The sequence below is a fragment of the Lontra canadensis genome, unplaced genomic scaffold (assembly GCF_010015895.1).
Source record: "Lontra canadensis isolate GAN:19392208 unplaced genomic scaffold, GSC_riverotter_1.0 scaffold95, whole genome shotgun sequence".
Classification (NCBI taxonomy): Eukaryota; Metazoa; Chordata; class Mammalia; order Carnivora; family Mustelidae; genus Lontra; species Lontra canadensis.
In genome coordinates, this window is record NW_022631089.1 from 6657948 (window position 1) to 6680129 (window position 22182).

The window sequence follows — 22182 nt, forward strand, 5'->3', positions numbered from 1 at the left end:
CCACGATTTGCAGGGACCCTACGTAACCAGTCCCAATCATCCCTTGTCATCTTTCTTCCTGACGATTATGCATCAGCTATGATCCTAGACCATTCCCTTACCAGAGATTTTTGCATGTTTTATTCCTTCTGCGTTGGAATTCTTCCTCTTTCTTCTCCTTCTCCCCCTCCATCCTTCCAGACCTTAATTCAAATGTCATCTTCTTTGAGAGACATTTCCTGACCTCATTATCCAAAGCAGTACCTAACCTCAACCTTTCGTCTTGTTACCTTCTAATGTATGACCTTGTGTTCTTATTTCACAACCCGTATCACTCTCTGAAATCAGCTCGTTTATGTATTTGTTTATCGTCTGCCTTGTCTCACTAGAATGCAAGTTGTATAAGGACAGAGAATTTGGTTCATTCTTGTGTCCATGATATCTAAAACCATGCCTGACAGACAATGACTATTTGTTATGCTGGTGAGGAAGCTACTCACCTCTCAACATCAAACTCATCTTTCCATATTCTGCTTTGTCCACCTGGCACTGGGACCCTGCAAATCCCATTTCTCCCTTAGAGTTGGGTCTGCCAGTTCTCCCTTAGAGTTGGCTCTGCCAATTGGGAACAATGGAGGAAAACTGCAAAGAACGGAAAGGAAAAGACTTCTTCTTCCTTGTTTTTCTGGGGATCCTGTCAGCAACACTGCAGTAGCACTTCTTTGCTTTAGGGGGCGGGGATGGCTGATTCATGACAACTGGCTCCAATTTGCATATTTCACACAGCTTGAACCAGCCCCAGCATCCTATCTCTGATACACTAATACTATCCTGCAGCTCCCTTCTCAAAAGACTGAGTCCAGCTTCATGGGGTCCTTCTTCTAGGCCTGTCAGCCAGCACCATCCAATAGAAAGAAAATGTAAGTCACATATAAAATTTTAAGTTCAAGTGGTCACATCAAAAAAGAAAAAAAAAAGGGGTAAAATAAATGTTATTTAACCCAATGTACCCCTAAATATTGTCATTTCAACATAATCAATACAAAAATTATTAATGGGATATTTTACCTTCCTTTTTTCATAGTTAGTCTTTGAAATCTGGTGTGTATTTTATACTTTTGGTGCATCTCAGTTTGGAGCAGTGGCATTTTAAGTTGCTCAAAACCAAATGTTGGCAAAAACCAAATGATGGCTACCATGTTGGACCATGCAGCTCAACGCAGTTTAACATTCCTAACATCTCTCCTCATTTTCCAGGTCTAGGGGAAGGCTTAACTATCTGTGATGCCTCCATTTTTCTGGTTTTGTAATACCTAATTGATCATCATTTGTATAAATCCCCTTTGTTGAAATACCTGGCCTGCTTTCTATTCCTTAACTGGATCCTACCCGATTCTTTTGTCCAATAAATGAATGATGCTGCTGGAAAAAGAAGATCATTATATCTTACAACACTACACAGATGATACAGTTTAATTATCCATTTGGGACAGGGTAAAAGAACTGTGTACTATTGAAAAATCGGAGCATGGCAGAGTCGATATGTAATCTGAGATCTGCTCATACAGGTGCTGGGGACATTCTATCTTTCCTTTGGATGATGTTTCCTTTGGAACAGTACAATTTTGTCACTTTCCCTCTCTGCTCCCCATTATACCTCACATCACAAAGAGAGATGCGACTCTTATCTGGTGGATTTTGGCCAAGGTTTTTATAAAACCATGAGATGGGTTTTGGAATTGTCTAGCACAAAAACAAAATGAGGTATATAATACCTTTGCCTCTAACAATTTAGGTGAATTTAAAAATGTTACCTTTTGTAGGCTCTACTATCAGCTACATCTGTGTAACGCTTAGACAATTTAGATTAAAAAATAAACATACAGATAAACAAAAAACCTAACCATTTGCTTGATTATAGAAGCCTAGAAACCAATTTAATTGTATTCAACTTTTTAATGGAATTCTGCCAAATTGTTTTTGAGTGTGTGTGCAAACACTGGTCGGGTGGTCAGTGTATTTTATGTTAGGAACTCTGAATGTGAGTCAAATATTTCTTTTTGCCATATGCCAAGAGGCTAGACCATATCTCCATTTGGTCTGGTCAAATCACTTTTGAAGCAGGAGGGTGACAGCACGGACCAGCTCTGACTTCATAAAATCAGGGCAACAATTCTTGCCCTTAAAATGTATTGGGGACGAAAGGGCTCTTCTCCTAGATCCTGTTATAGATGTTATGAATTTCATTCTCTATTGTCTTATTATGTCCCTTACCCTCTCTTAACCTTTTTGTTCTTTGCCCTCTTTTTTCTTCTGTCACTCTCTCTCTCATATTCTCCTGCTGCCTTTTCTCCACTTGGAATCATTATTCTTTTGTTGCTGAAGGATATACTTCCCTTTAGGACTTGAAGAACACGCCTAAGCCAACACAGATGGAGGAAAAGTCTTTCTTTTTTTGGCCACTTTTCCTACCCCCTACCTTCTTGCATCTGATCTCTCATCTTTCCCTTAGACCTGCTTCAATTTCTATTTCTCATTAAAACTTTCTGTAACTTTCTATTCCTTTTGCCACTCTCTAGTCTTTCCCCTCCCACTAATACAAATTTTCAGGACTTAAATCAAGACTTTTCTCTTCAAGGCAGTATGTGAACTTTAGTTAATCCTTGGTGTACGCTCTTTTATTACCACTGCTCTATAAGGCAGGGAGGAGACTGAGACTTTCCGAGCTCCCAGAGGGGTCAATTTGGTGTCTGAACCAGAAGTCTGATACGGCTTATGCTTAGTTCTTTATTAAGACCGGGAGATAAAGGCTCTGTCTCTCTCGCATAATAGTTCCCTGGATTTATACAATGCCCTTTTCCTGAGGATCCGAAAGCATCCGAACGCAATTTGCCAACCACCTCAGTGTCCAAGGAAATAAATGCTTACCCGTATACCTGTTTGCTAAACACAATCAGAATATGTCAAACGGGGCTTAGCCAGTGGAACCAAAACGAGTGTTAATAGTCTCCCTCTTCATTTCTTTCATTTTATTGAGATCTTGCAGGGTATCTGTCTTTTAAAGAGAACTCTGCATTTGTACTTAATGCGGGCAGATGCTTGTTTCCTTGGCAGAGCTGCATGGTATGCAAATCAGCAGCTCTGGGAGATAAAAATCTCACAGGCTGAATGGATTTTCCGCGGGCCAAAGGGCATTTACAAATTAATTGCAAAGCTGCCCTCTGACACTGTTGTGAAGTAGGTTAGCAACTCGCCCAAAGTCACATTGCTTCTGAATCGCCGGCCTGAGAGAAGAGTCTCGTCCCTGGAAGCCTTCCCAGCGCTCCACACTTGCCTGTCTGGTTTCTCCTCACCAGTGAGTCATACCCACGGACGTGCTCCCAGAATGGTTTCAGCTGCGACTGACAGCAGTTAACTGTCCTGAAAAGGCAGGCCGTCCCTTAGCCGAGGCCCGACTCTGCTACTGAGCGGCGCGCAGGCCCGTTCCCTTTGCCTCCGGGGAGGGAAGTTTGGGTTTCCTCCGTGGCGAGGGTGCCCCCGAGGCTGTCTGCAGCGAAAGCGGTGGAAGTTCCGCCTCTTTTAGGAGGTGACACGCCCCAGCGCGAGCACCTTGCATCGTCGCCGCCTGAGACCTGCTGAGTGGCAAAGTGAGTGTCATGAGGCTAGTCTCCCTCCCGGGCTGTACGTACCCAAGCCTCTGTTTGACCTCCCCGGGGCTGCTGTGATAAGGCACCCCCAAACTTGGTGGCTTCTCAATCACCAGAAATCCATTCTCCCACAATTCTGCAGGTCAGAGGTCCCAAGTCAGGCTCACTGGGCTGAAAACGATGTCGACGGGGCGGACCCCCTTTGGAGGCGCTGGGAGACCAGCCATTCCCTGCGTCTTCCAGCGTCTGGTGATGCAGAGGTACCTTGGCTGGTGGCCGCATGGCCGCTTTCTCTGCCTGTGGGGCCACGTTACCTTCTCCTCTTCTGTATCGAATCTCTTGCGGATTGGATACAGAATTGCAGTTAGGACTCGCCCTGATAACCCCGGGACATCTTCCCATCTTAAGAACTTTTAACTTAAATCACATCTGCAAAGATGCTTTTTCCACATAAGGTAACATTCACAAGGGCCCTTATATTCTTCCAAGGTAGGGTGCTAGATCAAGGGAGGTGTTTGTCTAATTTCTAACCTCTCTAAAAATAGCGTGGGTTTTTTTTTTTTTTTTAAACAGAGTTTTACCTCAAAAATTTAAGCCAATTTCTTTTTTTTTCTTTAATTTTATTTATTTATTTGACAGATTGATCATAAATAGGCAGAGAGGCAGGCAGAGAGAGAGAGGGGGAAGCAGGCTCCCTGTTGAGCAGAGAGCCCTATGAGGGGCTGGAACCCATGACTCTGAGGTCATGACCTGAGCCGAAGGCAGAGGCTTTAACCCACTGAGCCACCCAGGTGCCCCTAAGCCAATTTCTTTCTCTATATGACCAATGAATACTGCTTAGAGAAACTTAAAATACTCCTGGTGTTTATTGTACAGTTCTGATGTATTGGTTGGAGAATTTTCTAGTTTGGTCATATAGTTGTTTTTCCTAGACTCAAACCTATTAATATGCATTTACTGGACTAGTACTTTTGATCATTCAGAGAAGGGGCAGTATAAAAATAAAGTTATTTGAGTATTATGCAGGTTAGTTTGTTATGTGGGGACTGGGGAAGATTTTTCTTTATGAGCAACTCCCTTGCCTCGTTTCCCTTCTTGTTATGTAACTGATATTTTTAGTACCCCGTGGCATTTATACTTTATCAGAAGTCTGTGTTATTTTTATTTCCTTAAAGGAGACTATCAGGGTAGTATGTTTGTTTTATTTTTTATTTTGTTTGCATTTTTAAAAATTAATTTTAAATTGAAACATAGTTGACATACAATATAATATAATATGTTATAAGTACACAACATAGTGATTCAACAGTTCTGTACATTATGCAGTGCTCACTGAGATAAGTCTAGTCATCCTCTGTCAACCATACAAAGGTATTATAATATTGTTGACTATATTTCCTATGCTGTAGTTTACATCCCAATGACTTACTTCTTTTATAGGTGGAAGTTTGTGCTTCTTAATCTCTTTCAGTTCTTTTGCCTACCTCCCAATACCCCCCCCCCCCCCCCCCCGCAACCATGGGTTCTCTGTATTTATGACTGTTTCTGTTTTGCTTTGTTTGTTCTTTTGTGTTGTATTTTAGATTCCACATATAAGTGAAATCATATGATATTTGTTTTTCTCTGACTCATTCCACTTAGCATAATAAAGGTGGTATGTTTAGATTTTCACTGTTATTCCTTTTGCTTGCATGCACAAAGAACTTTTTTCCTATTTTTTTTATTGTTGTTGTTGTTTGTTCAGGGCTGATATAATAACAAGGAGACTGGATAATGCTTGGGACATTTTGAAATTTGCTTGCATTTATCTTTGGGTGAGACGTCTCTTAGAAGGGAACCATACTTTCCATATAGATTTCATGCAAATGTGAGAAGAATTTAAATTTAGTCTCAGATTTTGGAGGAAAAAAACCGAAAGGCTTATGATTAGTCTTGAAGTTTGTTTGAATTATAGGTTGAAAGAAAGAATCATGAGACATGAACTTATATATGAAATAATAATTATAGCAACTCCTTTTGTTTTGAGTAGAAATAGCAACATTAAATTCAGAAACATATCAGATTCACTGAGGCATGTATGGCTGGCTTATAAACTATTAGTACTTACATGGGGAATAATAATAAAAACAAATATTAGTTCTTTTTTTTTTTTTAAGATGTATTTATGTATTTTGAGAGAGCGCATGCATCCTCATGGGCGTTAGCGAGCAGGGAGGGGCAGAGGGAGATGGAGAGAGACTCCTCTAGGGACTCCCTGTGAGCCCGATTTAGGACTTAATCCCAGGACTCTGAGATCATGACCTTAGCCAAAATTAAAGACACAGCCACCCAACCTACTGAGGCACCCAGGTGCCCTTCAGTTATTATTACTCTTAACTTTTTGGATATTTTTCATTCAACGTCCTAGGTACAATGTTGAACATTCCATTTTCCTGAACCAATGAAAAGATACCTGCTAAATGGATAAAATTTCATTTCTTCTATCAGTATTCTTACCCCACCAATAGAAACAGCTAGATGTAGCCCACCCAGCTACTTTGGATGACTTCATAGGATGTGTGACCAACATCATTGTTTAAGTTCCGTAGATCATATAAAAAAAAAAAAAAAAAGAAGAAGAAGAAGAAGAAAAGAAAAGAGAGGGAGAGAGAGAGAGAGACAGGGTATAAGGAACCTGGAGGGCAATTTCTTCATTTTTAAATTCCTACACCTACATATCAAGCCTCTTTATAGCTTTTTTCTCCTTGATACCATCCCAATTTATCCAGGTCTTTCCATGTCATTACTGCTTTCTTGAGTTAGGCCATCATTGCCTCTTGCCAAGGTTATCAGAACAATCTCCCAACTGTCTCAATTCCTGTCTTTTTCTACACTAATAGCCTATGGTCTTTCTAAAATCCAAACTATGTGATTAAAACTTTTTAGTACTACCCACAGTCCTTAGGATAAAATCCAGCTCCTACCTGTCCTATCAGAATTTTCGTGATCCTGTTTATCTTTTCGGACTCTTCTCCTATCTCTTCTTCTATCACAGTATATATTACAAGATACTGATATGTTTGTAAATCTCTTCAAAATATGCTTTTCCTTTCTTTTGCAGATACTGTTCCCTCAGGTAGGGAAATCTTGTGTCTCTGTTCCATCTTTCTTTATCCCATCGCTCTACCACCCTTCTTTGCTTGATTAACTCAGTTTAGCAATGACCTTCACCTGGAAATCCTTACCAAAACCCCCGTCTCCAGATTAGGTTATTTTCTCTCTCCACCTTCTTCTTCAATTTAGTTAGCTCTTATCACACCTTGATTTTGTCTCTCTCTCTCTCTTTTTTAAATTTACCTGCTAAAGCTTCAGGGCAAGGAATGCATTTTGTTAACCATTGTGTTCATATAATAGGCCTGCAATAAACATTTATTGACTGAATGAAGAACCCTAGTCAAATAGGTTTGTCAGGAAAATGAAAACAGACAAGGAAAAGACAAAACAGATGCTGAGTGGAAGTGTCAGCAGTTACATATTTGCTATCACTGGGAGGAACTTTAATTTTCTTTGTTCTCCTTTCTTCGCCAAAGAAACAAAAGTGCTAACAGCAGAACTTTGCAGAACAAAACTTCTTGTTTTCTTACAACTTATTTATCATCTATCACTCTAAATTGGTCTTAACAGATGATATGGTACCACTATAACCTCTTCCTCTGGCTTTACCTTATTTAACCACAATGATTTTTGGGAAGTATTTTGTGTATTCTTGTTTTTTCCTTTAAGAATTTTTTGAAGGAACTTTGACTTTCATCAGAGAAAAAATAGACTCTAGTTTAGTTTTTAGAATGTTATATTTCATGATTGTGACCATGATTATGAAATGCAACTGCCCAGAGAGGAGGCAGCAACCAGACAATGTACTGAAGGAACATGACACTTTTTCAGTGGTATAGGGAATTGTCAAATACTTCATAAATGGAGTTGAATTTGACCTTACTTACTTTTTATAGTTGCGCCTTTTAATTGAGCGTTAGACATACTCTGACTTTCTAATTCCACATGCCTTAAGCCAAAATGAAGAAAGTCAAGTATTTAATAAAACATGGTTTTCCTTAAAATATTTGTTTTTACTGTTTCCTAACAACTTAAAATGCAACTTAGAATGAACCCTCTAGTTATTGAATTGTTTCTGAAGGCCTAGTAAAACAAAGTAATGAGCAGGAAGACAGAGGAATAGATGCTCAACCTTCTGTCCACTCCACCCTGTGGATCTATTGGACATTTCTTAATGAATGTTCTGTTGAAGAACTCATTATGTAAAATATCAAGCTTGCTTTTTCTTCCTTCCCTCCATTCCTTCCTTTCTTTTGTTCTTTTGTCATTTACTGAATGTATGTGTCATTCAATCCTGCTTCCAGAGATGAAGATCTGTGAACCATTTAGGAACTTGGCATTTATATGGAAAGAAAGAGGGGAGCCACTATTATGAAGCAGCTGGATAAATGCAGTGTTAGTGATATGCATATTGGAAGAGTCGACTACTCAGTCTGGGCTCGTGGTGTGATGAGAAGGAGGAATGAAGGTTAGGAAAGGCTATTTGGAGGAAGGGGGTTACGAGCTGATACTTGGGAATATAGGTAATTATAGGAAATACAACGAAGTGGAAAAAAAGAACAAAGAGAAGGGGGCAAAGACAGAGTACAAATGTGAGAAAAGAGAAGAGAATACTCAGGCACCTGCAAATAGTTAGGTATCTCTGGAATTAGAGCTTGCATGAGAATTAAGCAGGGATTGATGGGGCTGTGGCAGACAGGACCCAGAGTTGGAGAAATGGGCAGGGCCAGATGTAAAAGGGTTTTGTACTGGTCAAAATACATTTTTGAGCACAGATGCATTGCTAGGCATTGGCAATACACAAATAAATTAGAGAAGGTCCCTGCCATAAATGAACCCCAAAGCTCATAGAATAGGAAGACATGACAACACATAAGGGATTTGCAATAAATTCAATACTGACAAGTACTTGGATATTATTCAATGACTGGGAGCATGTGGAGAGTTTTAAGTGTCAGCAGAATGTGATTACATTGTGTTTGTGTTTTATAGCATTGTACAGAATGAAATGGAAGGTTGTGAAACCAGAGATTAAGACGTCACTTAGGAGATTCTACTACACTGATACCAGGGAGATTCGAAGAAACCGTCAATGGGGACTGGCAAGTGGTGAAAGAGGTGTGCCGCAGCTTCTATTGAGTGACTGAGTGTCATTAGCCAACATAAGGGGACACAGAGTTAACTGTTTTATTCCTCTAAGTCTTTTATTCAGCCCCCTTTTATTCCTTTCCTTTCTCAGGTGATCTGCCTTCACTCAGGCTCTGGAACTTGATCATCATCTGTAATTTTTTACTCTCTCTCATCACCAAGTTGCAGCAATTTCATCCTTGAAATGACACTTGAATCCATCACTTCCTTTCTATTTCAGTCATCACAATTCTGGGTCAGGCTCCCATTATCTCTGACTTAGATGACTGCAAAAGCTTTTTAACCAGTCTTTCTCTCTCCAGTCTTTTCTCACTGCTTTTGGAGTTTTCTAGAGTGTATGTGTATCTGATCATATCACAGTCCTGCTCAAAAACTTCAAACTCATTATTGCTTATAAGAACCACCTGCCATGATATGATGCTAGACAACACATGGGGTGGTGCAAAGGACTGGTTTGGATGGTGGAAGCTTTGGGTTCACTTCTGGCCAGGTCTAGTTATCCTTGTGATCGTACGAGTTTCTCTAGCTACTTCTTGCTTCTTCATCTATAAAACAGTAGAGTGGAAGTAGATGTTCTTACAGGTCCTCTCCAGTTGTAGGTGTCTCAGTGGCCACATTTCCACTTTTCTGGCCTCCTCGTTTACCGGTCAGTCTTGACTTCCAGCAGGATAACTGTGGTACCATAGACACATTCCGCGCTCTCTTGTGTGTCATGGCTTCACAATCACATTTGTTTAACAAGTGCTTCCTTTCCTACCCGTCACTGATTTCCCCTGTTGAAATCTTACTCATCTCTCAAGACCCACATCAGATTCAGCCTTCTCCAAGAGTCCTCTCATGATCTCTTCCATTGAAATTAATCATTCCTTTGTAGATGCTCTCAGAGCATTTTGTTTATAAATCTTTGGTGGTTTTCTGCAGTTGTCCAAGTAGCTATTTCTTTCTCCCCAGTGTACTTTAAAATCCTTAATGGGGAGGGTGCATGTGTATTCTTATTTATAGGTCTCCATCTTGACCCTTAACACCTGGCAAGATCTCAGTTGATAAATGTTGCTTAACTGAATGGATATAATAAACACGCTATTCATAAAGGAGTGTTGTATTTCAACATGGTCACTTTGAGGGCCCTCATTCATCAGACCTGACTGATGGATTTCTATATGAATTCTGGAAGTTTTCGAAAAATCACATTTGGCATCAAGGGACAAATACTTAGAGAGTGGATGTATTCTAATTTTTAAATTAAATTCCAAAGTAAAATACCAAAAATTCTAGCACAGTAGAAGAATGCTTAGATTGAGTGTAGCCTCTTAGAGTAACACTAATGCATTAAAACCATCTTGGTTGCCTGGTCTTTGCACTGTTTTATGGAATCACTAACAATATATTTATTTGTACTATATAAACCCTCCAAAGATGATTCAATAACTTTCTCTCTCTTTTTTTTTTTTTTAAACCTTTTCACTGAAATGACTTATCCTCATGTAGACTGAAAATTTCTTGGTCATTACACTCTGCATAAACTCTTATTTTAATGGTGAAGATTCTGACCATGTTGATGATTCTTTACCCTAAATACTCATCAACTTGGAGTTCGAATACAAAGCTCTAATTGTTTTTGTAAGCAGAGAGGAGTGATTAATTGCTGCGTATTCAAAAAGTCCGTTAATGGAAAGAAAAAGAAACCAGTCCAGTGTGGGATCACGTCCTCCTTTTCTCAAGCAGAAATGCTCATCGGGCCCTTGTCTGTTTTAGGCTTTTCAGATGTGGAGATAAAAACTTCAGCTAATTGTATCTTTAGAATGGGATAAACACGGGCCTTTCTCTGAGTTTCAGCAGAGAAGTTCAGCGTCATTGATGATGCTTGCCATCTGAAATTGTACTTTCACAGTCAGAGTAATTTTCCATTTAGGAGCCTCCTGCAGCAGCTGAACCCTGGCGGAACGCTCTAGTCCTTGTGCTTGATAACTTCATGGCCTTTGCAGCATTGGGGGTGAGGAAGAGGGTAAAGAAAATCTTCTTATATCTTAGCAACTAATTGATTTAGTAGTATTCATGACATTGAACAGACATTCTTATTACTTGCGTTGTCTTGTCCTAAATCCATCTCAGACCACTGTGACATGGAAATGCAATTTCTTGCTGGAGCTACTTAAGTAATCCCACAGTGTCTAATAATGTCCACTGTTCAGTCTGTTTTCCCAGCATGCTAAATCTTCAGTTTTGTGACCTGATTTGAGTGAATGACACACATATTGGGGGAAGAAGGGCTGATGTGTGGATTTTAAAAAAAGAAAAAAGGAGAAAAGAAAAGAAAAGGAAATTTCAGAAATAGATTTCATTTTACAGTGGGAGAAATGATGCAGTACCAAGATTTTGATATGCAAACCAGCCAAAATAAACCGTGCTGTACAGTGTTTGACATGCACAATGTCATTTAATGAGGCATAGTTATCCAAGTTATTTGAACTGCTTAAAAATCATTGTTAGCATCTGGCGAGAGTCTGCCAAGTTTTACAGCTAATCTTTACACACACGGGGCTGCATATCGCTTATAAAACAGAATAGATATACTTGCGCATTTTGCCATGTGGACTTCCTTTTCCCCTTTTCCCATAAATTTTAAACCAAATTCTCAGTGGTCACGGCCTGATTCAGGGAATATTACTTTGTGCCAAGGTCCCTTCTGCTTATGGTCCTATAGTTAAATATTGGAAAAGGGGTGTGTAAGTACCTAAGATGCCTGGCTTGAGGTAGAATTAAGTAAATGGTCTGTGGGTAAGAAAAATAAAAAAGGGGATGAGATTTATCCAGTGAGACGAGGAGGGGTTACAGGGCTTCTAGGCACAAACATTCCCTGCATCAGATATTAGATATCAGTGATACATATAATCGTCCTGGCTACATCATCCTGGCTACACTGGTGGGTGGGGTAAGATCTTGTAGTGTAGGGAGAGGATAAAATATTCAAGGTGTAGTAAGGCCTATATAGGAGGCTGTGTTGAATGATTTATTCACCTGGAAAACACATTTTCAAGTTGATTTTTAATAGTCCTGTTGAGGGTGGGTGTTGCCACATTAATTTCAAGATACAAATTTATCTGAGTAGCCTAATCTATGTAAGAATCTTGGTTTCCTTTCCTATATAAATGTTGTCCAAATTTTTCACCACATTGCCAAACCAATTTCCTCTTTCCTGGAGCATGTAAAATGGTTTTCTAGTGGCTCCCACAAGTGGAGTTTGTTTGAAAACATCATTCTTTTGTCCTGTTGGCTGGCCTTAATTATTTTTTATTCTCCTCTGGGGGAATCAGAAGATTTGGCTGCTTTTTCTCCTTGAGGGTAAAGCAGGAACTTCCAAATGCCCAGGAAAATAAATGTGTTCCTGACTAGGTGCCCAGTAGAATAATGTAGCTAAAATTATTGTTTTTTTATGATTATTAATACTGAATTATGCTGGTAAAATGGCCTAAGATCCTATGATGAGAAGAGCTGTATAAATATGAAATCACAGTGTTTAACAACAGCTGCATCCTCAAAGGATATTGGAAATCCACTTATCTAGATTTAAATATGAGAAAGAGCATGAAATGTGTTAGCTTTTGAGATAGGGATGTGGATAAATTTTCAGGTTCATATACAGTGATTATCTGAAGTCTATTCTGATTTATCCAGCTGGTTCTTCACTACTGGATTGATAGATTTTTTAATATACTGCATTTCTTTCATGTTTCAGCTACCATATGACTCTTGCCATTAGGTAGTATGACACAGGGCGTGCTCTGGTAACTGCTGACCTTCAGTAATCAGGGAGCATCATCTTGGCTCTCACGAAATAGAATACCAGTAGCAGATTTGCTGCTATTTAAATGTAGATTTGCTACATTTAAATCAAAGATTTTTAAAACACTTCATTAGGAAAGGTTTCTTCCATCTTTCCTTTTTCTTAAAAACTCTTTAGGGTAAAAAGGTATAGAATATTTATCTATCCAGGGCTAAGCCACAGACCCCACGGGGAAGGCCAGTGCTAGGAAAAGCCTGTTAGCAGGCTGGGGGTCCATGCCTGAGAGTGTTTCTTTTTTGTCGCATTCCTCTGGGCTCTCAGTGACACTACCTTCTAATGGTTGTCACATCCAATCTCATGTAATGATTCTCTCCCCATTCCCTAAACCATCACTTGCAATGGCAGGGACATAGGGAATTATGGGGTGCAGGGACGAAGCAGAGAGGGAATAAATTAGGCGACTTGTGCCTTATTTCAGCTTTGCATGTATCTTTCCCAACCCTATGTTGGTGACATAGGAACCCTAGAATAGGTAATTTGGGAGAAGAGGCTTTAAAGCTTTTCCACCGTTTCTCAGGCATATTCATTTGGCTCTTGCTACTTGAAAACATACCCAGTTTAGTTATTCATACATCCCCATTAATTTTAAAACTTCCTGTGGGGTAGTGTTGTCAAATATAGCAAACAAACATACAATAAATAAAAATATTGCATGGGACATACTTATACTAAAAAAAAAATTATAGTGCATCTAAAATCCAAATTTCATTGGCCATTCTATATTTTATCTAGCTACCCTATCTAGGAGACATTCTGGAGTTTACTATCATCCCCCAGTTTCCTCAGGTTGGTCTTGATGTGTTAACACTCGGAAAACATTTTAATAACCAAAGGAAAGCAGATAGATGGGGGTAGGAGTCAGAATTCATTTGTGTCACTGGCTGTAGGTCTCTCAATATTCCCTGCTTCCAGAATTGATTTTGGTAAATATTTCATATACTCTATCGAGCAGGACAGATGTACATAGTTGGGGTTTTCTTTAGAACTCTCCTGAAGCCTCCTCAATGATTTCACTTTCTATGGACACTTTCTATGGACACTGGAGAGGGAGGTGAAGACCCAAGGGGGAGCCATCACTGTGGCCTTTGTGGTCTCAGCAGCCTAGAAGCCTTGCTGATAGAAGTCAAGAAGGGTCAGAAAGCTCGGGACATCCACTAATCCACAGGCCACAGCAGCAGGGTTTAGGAGAAGAGTTGTGCCATAGGGCTAAGACTGTCCCTCTGCAATATCCACGTTTCCATCATTAGGAGTCTAGAACTCTTCAAACACCTGAAGAAGAGCTCATTCACATGAATAAGAAAGAATCTACTCTTAAAGGAGGAGAGAACTCAGGACCCATTGAGGACTCAGCTCACCATGACCTTTACTCCTATTGCCTGGCTTTCCTCTGATGGCATTACTTCCCCTGGAGGCCCCTCAATATGGCAGTTTTCTCTCTTATACACCTTGTAGAAAGGGACAAGAGGTGGGTTAGGCCGTTTGCTTGCTCCTTCTGATCACTTCTAGATCATTCTTTCTATCCTCCTCTTCCTCAGAAATACTCACCTTTTACCCCCATGTCATCAGAGTACAGTATCATCTGTACACCTTTTGTGACAACCATCCACTGCCATCCTCCTTTTGAGTAGGGTCCCTCACCTCTTGAAGATTTTTGCTTAGTGCTCCTTTCACCAATGCCACTCCCCTCGCATTCTTGGTGCTTTCAAATCCAGGTATATGATCTCTCCAGAACTCTGTATTCTGTTTCTTCGCCTCACTGGACCTCAGTCAACCACTCCTCTGGCTATAATGTGATCTTTTCATTACCCACACACATCTGTTACATCAATTTCAGACATCCCATAAACTCCTTACCACCCTAACCCTATTTCTCCAGTTTACTCCCCCAATTACAGGTTTCCCCATTAGCTGAAAGTAGAGCATTCCTATGAAACCTTTCCTAAGCCAAATTGCATAAAACAAAGAAGCAATTGCCATTCATTTATCTGGGAACGTTTTTGAGTATTGAAAGACCCAACAACAACAACAAAAAACCTCCTTGGCTTTTCTGATCCCTTAGGACACATCTTGCTAACAGATGCACAAAATAAATCGAAAAGCACAGATACTCACAGACACAGTTCAAAGCTATGGTGGCTAGAGGCTGAGATGCTGAGTGTAGCTCACCGGAAAGGAGCTTGGTGATGCCCCTCCTACTGCTCGATGTTGTGTGCTGCCTCCGTAGCTGCTCACTGCAAAACCACAGTTTTCATTTTCTTCATAAAAGCAAAAATCTTTTGGATTCCTTTCAGTTGGCGACACGGGTGCTAATGTTGGTCTTTTGTAAGTGATGTGGAGTAATGCGAACTTTAAGAAAGCAAGGGATACCTGTATCTCAACTGCAGCAATCTTTTAAACCTCCCCCCACCCCAATGTTCCTACTACCTTTTCACTATTCCTAAATCCCAAACCTTCTCTCCTAGTCCCTTGTCCAGTTTAAAATATAGGGCCCATCATTATACTCACTCCCTTGCATACTCTCAACTCCCTTGCCCACTTTCCCTTTCTGATACTAGGCTAAATCACACTGGGCTAAATCACAACCTTGGTTAAAACAAGCTCTCTGGGGGCACCTGGGTGGCTCAGTTGGTTAAGCATCTGCCTTCCGCTCAGGTCACGATCCTGGAGTCCTGGGATCGAGTCCCACATCAGGCTCCCAGCTCCACAGGGAGTCTGCTTCTCCCTCTAACCCTCTCCTGTCTCATGCTCTCTTTCACTGTCTCTCTCTCAAATAAATAAATAAAATCTTTAAAAACAAAACAAAACCAAAACAACAACAACAACAACAACAACAACAAAAAACAAGCTCTCTGAGCACTTCTGTGATTGAACCGAGGCTGATACAATGGGACAAAACGCACAATCACTGATGACTGGTTTCACATGATCATTACTTTTGAGGCAGACCTTAATGCTACCAGCCATCCTACCAATCTACTCATTGTCACAGGCTCCTAGATTAGCCCAGGGTACTTCTTCCTCTTCTTCGGTCCTCCCAGCTCCCTCCCTCTCTCTCTCACCTAACAACCCTGTTTTCTGCCTCCCTGAATATAAAAGCCAGCAGAAGAAACTTCCACATGCTCTGATCGCCTGTTTTCATCTTAACCTGTATACTCTACCCTCTTTTCTTTGATTATCAATAAGCATGATATTCTTGGTGAAGGCCAAATACTCCTTGAATGATTAGATCCCATCCTTTCTTCCTTATTCAGAGACATTTTGACAACTCGCCCTTTTCTTTTTTAGCTCACCTGTCCCCCTCTGTTGGATTATTCTAACTAGCTTGTAATTGTGTCGTTATTTTCCCAATTAAAAAAAATATCCTCATGACTTTAGTTTCTCCTCTGGATATTATCCCATTTTTCCTCCAGAGAGTTATCTATGCTTACTGACTTGCTGTTTCTAATTACTCCCTTCTTTTCTTAACCTACTCAAATCATCTTTTAACTCCCAATATACCACTGAAACTGGTCTTATCAGAGTCACCTATGATTTCCTTATTGCTTAATCTAAAGATTATATCTCATCTTGCTGGAGTTTTCAGAAGCATTTGACATAAATTCCCTCTTTGTCCTTGAAATATTTTCTCCATTTGTCTTCCAAGACACTACATTTACCTAGCTTTTCTTCTACTTTTCTAGGTACTGCGTCACTATGTTCTCCATCTTTTCAATTTCTACACGTTGGAATGTGCCAGGGCTTACTCCTTAACCTTTTTCTCCTTTCCATTCATTTTCCTCATTTCCCAGAGGATGTCAACCTGATTCATGATTTTTTTTATTTTTAATTTTTTTCTTAATTTTTAAAAAGATTTTATTTAGTTATTTGTCAGAGAGAGAGAGAGAGAGAGAGAGTTAAAGAGAGAGATAGAGAAAGAGCCCACCAGCAGTGGAGAACAGCAAGCAGAGGGAGAAGCGGGCTCCCCACTGAGCAAGGAGTGCAATGTGGGACTTGATCCCCGGACCTGGGATCATGACCTGAGCAGAAGGCAGATGCTAAACTGAGCCACCCAGGGGGTCCCTCGTGATTTTTTTTTTCTTTTTTTAAGATTCAGAGAGAGAGAATGATCAGGAGGGGGAGCAGAGGGGGAGGGAAAGAGAGAATCCCAAGTAGCCTCCACACCCAACACAGAGCCCACACGGGGCTTGATCCCATGACCCTGAGATCAAAGCCTGAGCTGAAATTAAAAGTCAGTCCCAGACTGAGTCACCCAGGAGCTCCACTGATTCATGATTTTAAATATAATCTACATGTTTATGATGTCTATATTTATGTCTCCTGCCTGGCCTCCTGCTCTGAATTTCAGTATTTAAATGCATCTGAATATATGCCATATGCACAATGCTTACTTGATGTTCTGTGGGGATGTCTAATAGATATAACATGCTTAACATTTCCCAAATCCATGTGCTGAGATATCCCCCCCCACCTCCAAATCTGTTCTTATAGTTGTTTTCCTATCTTTTTTAATGGAAAATTCATCTACCTACTTGTTCTAGCCCAAATCTTTGTGTTATCCTTGACCTGTCTTATTTTCTGGCATTCTACATAAGACTTATCACAAATTCTATTGATTTTACCTTCAAAATATTTCCTAAATTTATCCCATTCTTACCTCCCCTGCTACAACACCCGAATCACATGCCTGAATTAATGCAGTAGACTCCTAACTGATTTTCTTATACCTGCTCTTGCCCTTTTTGGTTTATTTTCAACCAAGGAGATAGAGACGTTGCTAAGTGTAACTTAGTTCCTAACACTCTCTGCCCACATGGTTCTCCATCTTTTACTAGGCGCTATATTAATGTCCATGGTGTCTCACTGCCTTTACTTTCTACCACCATTGTCCTCATTCATTCCAGTCTGACCACATAGACTTCTCTGTTGTTGCTCGAAAATGCATTGACAGGGTTCCACCTTAGGGCCTTTGCACTTGCTGTTCCTTTATCTGGAATGGTCTTCTGACAAATATCCACAGGGCTAGCTCTTCTGCTTCACTCAGGTTTTCACTCAAAAATCATTTTCCTCAGCTAGGGGCTTTTCTATGCACTTTATCTAAATTTCATCTCCATGTCTCTGTCCCAACACTTCTTTCCTTCTTTATCAAATTTGTATCTTTTTAGACTAATAATTCCATAAATTTCTTAGTTAACTTTGTTTACTGTCTGTCTTCCCTGCTAGAATCTAAGCCCAATACAGGCAAGAACATTAGTCTGTTTTATCCTCTGCTACATATCCTCAGTCTTGGCACAAAGGAGGTGCTCCAATATTTATTGAATAAACAAGTGAAAATATGAGCACTCATGGAAAATGTTCCTGAATCTGTGAAGCATAAAAAATGAGCAACATTGTTGGTTTTATTCACTTTATTCTTTACTGTTTTGTGGATGCAAACATGCTTGTTCAGAAGACTTGGAAAACAGTCCTAGAGAAATGTGTGTATGAGGGATCATTGCTTAGGATATGAGACTGTTTTAAAAGAACGAAGGTTGTTTTGTGGAGTAAGTAGCATTCCAGGGGCTAAAACTCTCAGAAAGAGAAGGCAGGGCATTTAAAATGGGGTAGAACATTTAAATGAAGTGGCAGAGGAAGGGGGGAGGTTTGTGAATAAAATGACCAACTTGCTTAGCTATAGTAAATCATCTTTCATTTTGAAAGGGACCAAGAATCAGAAGTTGCAAGCACTTGAGGAGAAATAAGCCTCGATTTCTCATTTTTCAAAAGGAGATATTAATATCTGGCCTACCCTGACTTCTGTAGTGAGCTTCTGTATTATCAAATGATATGGTTATAGAAATACACTGTAGCTTCTGAAATGCTACACAAATACTAGGGATTATTTTAGGGTGCCATCGTCCAAGAAATGATCCAGTAGGGAGTGTGAAGCAATCAAACAGTCAACAAAATGAAAATCCCGATTTATCTAGAGGCTTATTGTTGGCTATTAGGGAGAGGTAGAATGTGGTTAAACCAGCGTGGTCTGATGGATTATTGTGGTCTACGGTGCGTAAGAGGTTAAGGCAACTGATTTGAAATCTAATGGAATTTCTGTGTGCGGTGTGGAGTCTGCTGCCAGTAACTCCGCAGGGCTATAATGTGATTTGAAGTGGAGGAGGGATTGAAGGCGTAAAGCAGGTTTCAGGAATCTGCGTGCAAAGTAAACAGCATCTGGCCAATCACTTTGGTGGGCATGAATTCCAGAGAAGGGATCACCAGAGAGTTCATGATAAATGCCCTGGTAATGTTATGTGAAAGACAAAAGATGGTAGGGCAACACGGAACAAAACAAAAGGTCACGGGCTTAGAGGTTGAGCAGATCTTGGGTTTGGCTACTAGGAGTGAGAAATCCTGGGAAAGCCGCAGAAAATGTGGAAAATCGAAATACTCTGATTATGCCCACACCCGGCTCTTACTACCTTTGTAGGTATGAAGTTTTTCCTCATTTTCTACCCTGCTGCTGCAATTTAAGCCTGTCTCCTCTTTTATAGTGGTCATAAAATTATCCAGCCTCCTTTTAAAATACAGCTCCTGCATTTGACTCTCTGATCTCCTGCAGCACTGAATTCCACTGTGTGCACAAGTATTTCATTTTATTGGTTTTTAAATTTTCTTGCTGCGCCATTCATATGAGTACTTATTCTCATATTGTGCAATGGCATTTTAAGCTTGGAATTGATAACTTTGTTCCCCCTGTACTTTTCCTAATCTTAAGTGGTGCAATTAAGTTCCTTTCTAACTATGCTCATTGTCAGGCTGGAGAAACCAGGTTTTTATAATCTTTCATTGCATGTCAGTCTTGCCAGACATCTCACCTCCCTCATGGGCCTAATCTGGACCTTTCCGCTAAGCACACTGTGCCCTACCCTATAATCAACACCAGGTAGCAATTGTGAAATACTCTGAAAATTGTGAGGTCATTACCTGACAAAATCTTACATTTAGGTAATGCTTTTATCCCTGAAGATACCTGTTGTTCTTTGCCAACAATACCAATGCTGCAGACAGCATCATTACAGGTCAAAAATGGACATCAGAAACGTACATGTCAGTATGTGTCTGTGTGCACCTCCTTGAAAGGGGTGTGCTCCATTTTTGCTCACCTGCCAGGGAGGGGGTATGAGGATGGATAGAAAAGTTTTGTGGGTCTTGTGGAAAAGAACCATGTTTGCTGTCGCTGCAGGCTGGTCGTTTTGGGTGGCCGACCAAAAGCCAAATAATAAAGGCAAATAAAATAGAACATTGAGCAGTTGCTCGAGGCAAAGAAAAGTGTCAGTCTAGGCTTTTGTCATGGCTGTGCTGTGAGCATCAGTGCATGGGAGAGGCCCTGGAATGGCACTAGGATGATGCTGTGTAATTTGAAGCAGGCAAAGTGCAGATGCTGGTTCTTATTAAATATCTGCAGGTTTTAGTAGTTTCATGTACCTTCCTCTTAAGAAAAAGAAAACAATCCTTCCGAAGGGGTTCACAATTTTCTGTTCACCTGATTTGAAGCTCTTTGATGTGTCCGTGTAGTTCCTACTTCGGGGAGGATTTAACCAACTCTATTATGAACCTGCCTAGGGAAGATGGGGGACTTGTATTTTTGAGGACAATAACAAAATTGCTTTGAGGATCTTTAATGTCAACTTTTTCAGAGATCATGCAGGCCCAGGCTTTTCTGAAGCTCAAATAATAATGTGATGCAAAGAAGCATCTGCTGGTCTCAGATGTTCTAAGGTCCAGAAAAGCAGATGAACTTGATGGAAGTCACACATATATCCAGTGCTAGACTCTGAAATGCAGAGCCAGGACTAGGGTGATACCCCTGAGACCATTTTATTTATCCTCATACATTATTGTCTTGGGTGCCAAATTTGGGAAGGAGCTAATAAACTCAGCACTTGAGAGAAATAATATTCCAATGCAATATTTAAATCAAAAGTAGTATAAAAAAATCCACAATGAACAAACTGTCAAAATTTTAAGTAAAGACAATCTAGGATAATTGTTTTTTTCCTTTTTACTCGGGCTTCGGTGTAGGTTGGTATGATACCATTGCAATGGTGCAGACCTCCCCATCCCTCATCTACTGGGACATGCTAACACCTAACTGTGCTCAGCTGTGTAAGACTTACTCCATGGCATGTTTCTTGGGAATATCTCAAGTTTGGTATCTGTGTTTCCAAAAAAATGTTGAATGCTGGAGTTTTACTCATGTTTCCTTGAGCATACATTCCTATTGGTATCATTGAAGACATTGCTCAGTGGATTGAAAATGGTACTATTTTGTAGTGCTTATTCTCAAGCTCAGGTCATTAATATGTAGAGTGGTGATGCTTTTGAGTATGTTTTTTGGATATACATATTTTTTAAACACACTGGCCCAAAGAAGAAGAAGAAAGAAGAATATAGGGTTTTTATGGAATTTTGAGAGAATCAAAATTACTTAAAATGAGCAAATATATAGGACTTGAGAATTAAAGGCCAATTTGGTTCCTGATGTGACTTTGTACTGATATACTATGAAAAAAGCTCGGCATATCATTTCTGGGGTAGCCTCAGCAGTCACTCCTTTTCTACTTAAGGCTCAACCTAAATTGGTAACAGTCACAACAGGGCAGGAGGGGGATTAAAGTGACTGTCCTATTAGTTTAGCTCAATTGCAGAGTTGGGCTCTGCTAAGAGGCCAAAAATGGGTCTTCCTCTTTCATCCCCACTTTCTTGAATTAATCTACCCACTTACAAAAGGGTACAGGATGGGGGAGACTGACTGACTTTATTCTTTCTTGGGTGGTTGGTTTTCAGGCAGGCAGAGCCAAGAAACTGAGCCATGAATGAATAGAGCCACCCCCATGTTAACTCCACCCAATAGATAAATGTGGCTGGTGCAAATGCGGTTCTTACTGGATTAGTCGCTAGGAGAGAGAGAGCATGAAAGAATAGGCTTATGGATGTATTTCCATAGAAGGCAGAGATATTGGTGAAAAGGTTAATTTTGTAAGCCTGACTTCTTTTCCTAAGCAACAGCCATGTACTTGCTTGAGACCACTATCCAAATAAGCCATTATCAACAATTTCAAGGGTCATGGTTATCAGCACACCACAGAAAAGATTAGGTTCAGCTCTTAAAGGTAAAACAAAACAGAAAGGAAGAAAACTTAACAGTAGTTTAGACAAGATGAAAATATGTTTATTTTCACAGAAAAGTCTAGAGATGGATTGTTCACAAATGCTGTGGTGCCAGGGCTCAGATCTCTTCTGTCTTGTTCTACCATTTGTGTCTTCCATTCTCTCTCTCTCTCTCTCTTTTTTTTTTCTTTTTTAAAGATTTTTAAAATTTATTTGACAGAAATCACAAGTAGGCAGAGAGAGGGAGAAGCAGGCTCCCTGCTGAGCAGAGAGCCTGATGCAGGGCTCCATCCCAGGACCCTGAGATCATGTCCTGAGCCGAAG

The 22182-nt window shown here is 40.2% G+C and overlaps 1 pseudogene; it reads left to right on the forward strand.

The window, feature by feature from the left end:
- The first annotated feature begins 3635 nt into the window (after positions 1–3635).
- On the forward strand, positions 3636–9252 carry LOC116854823 (annotated as a pseudogene).
- The last annotated feature ends 12930 nt before the right edge of the window (positions 9253–22182 follow it).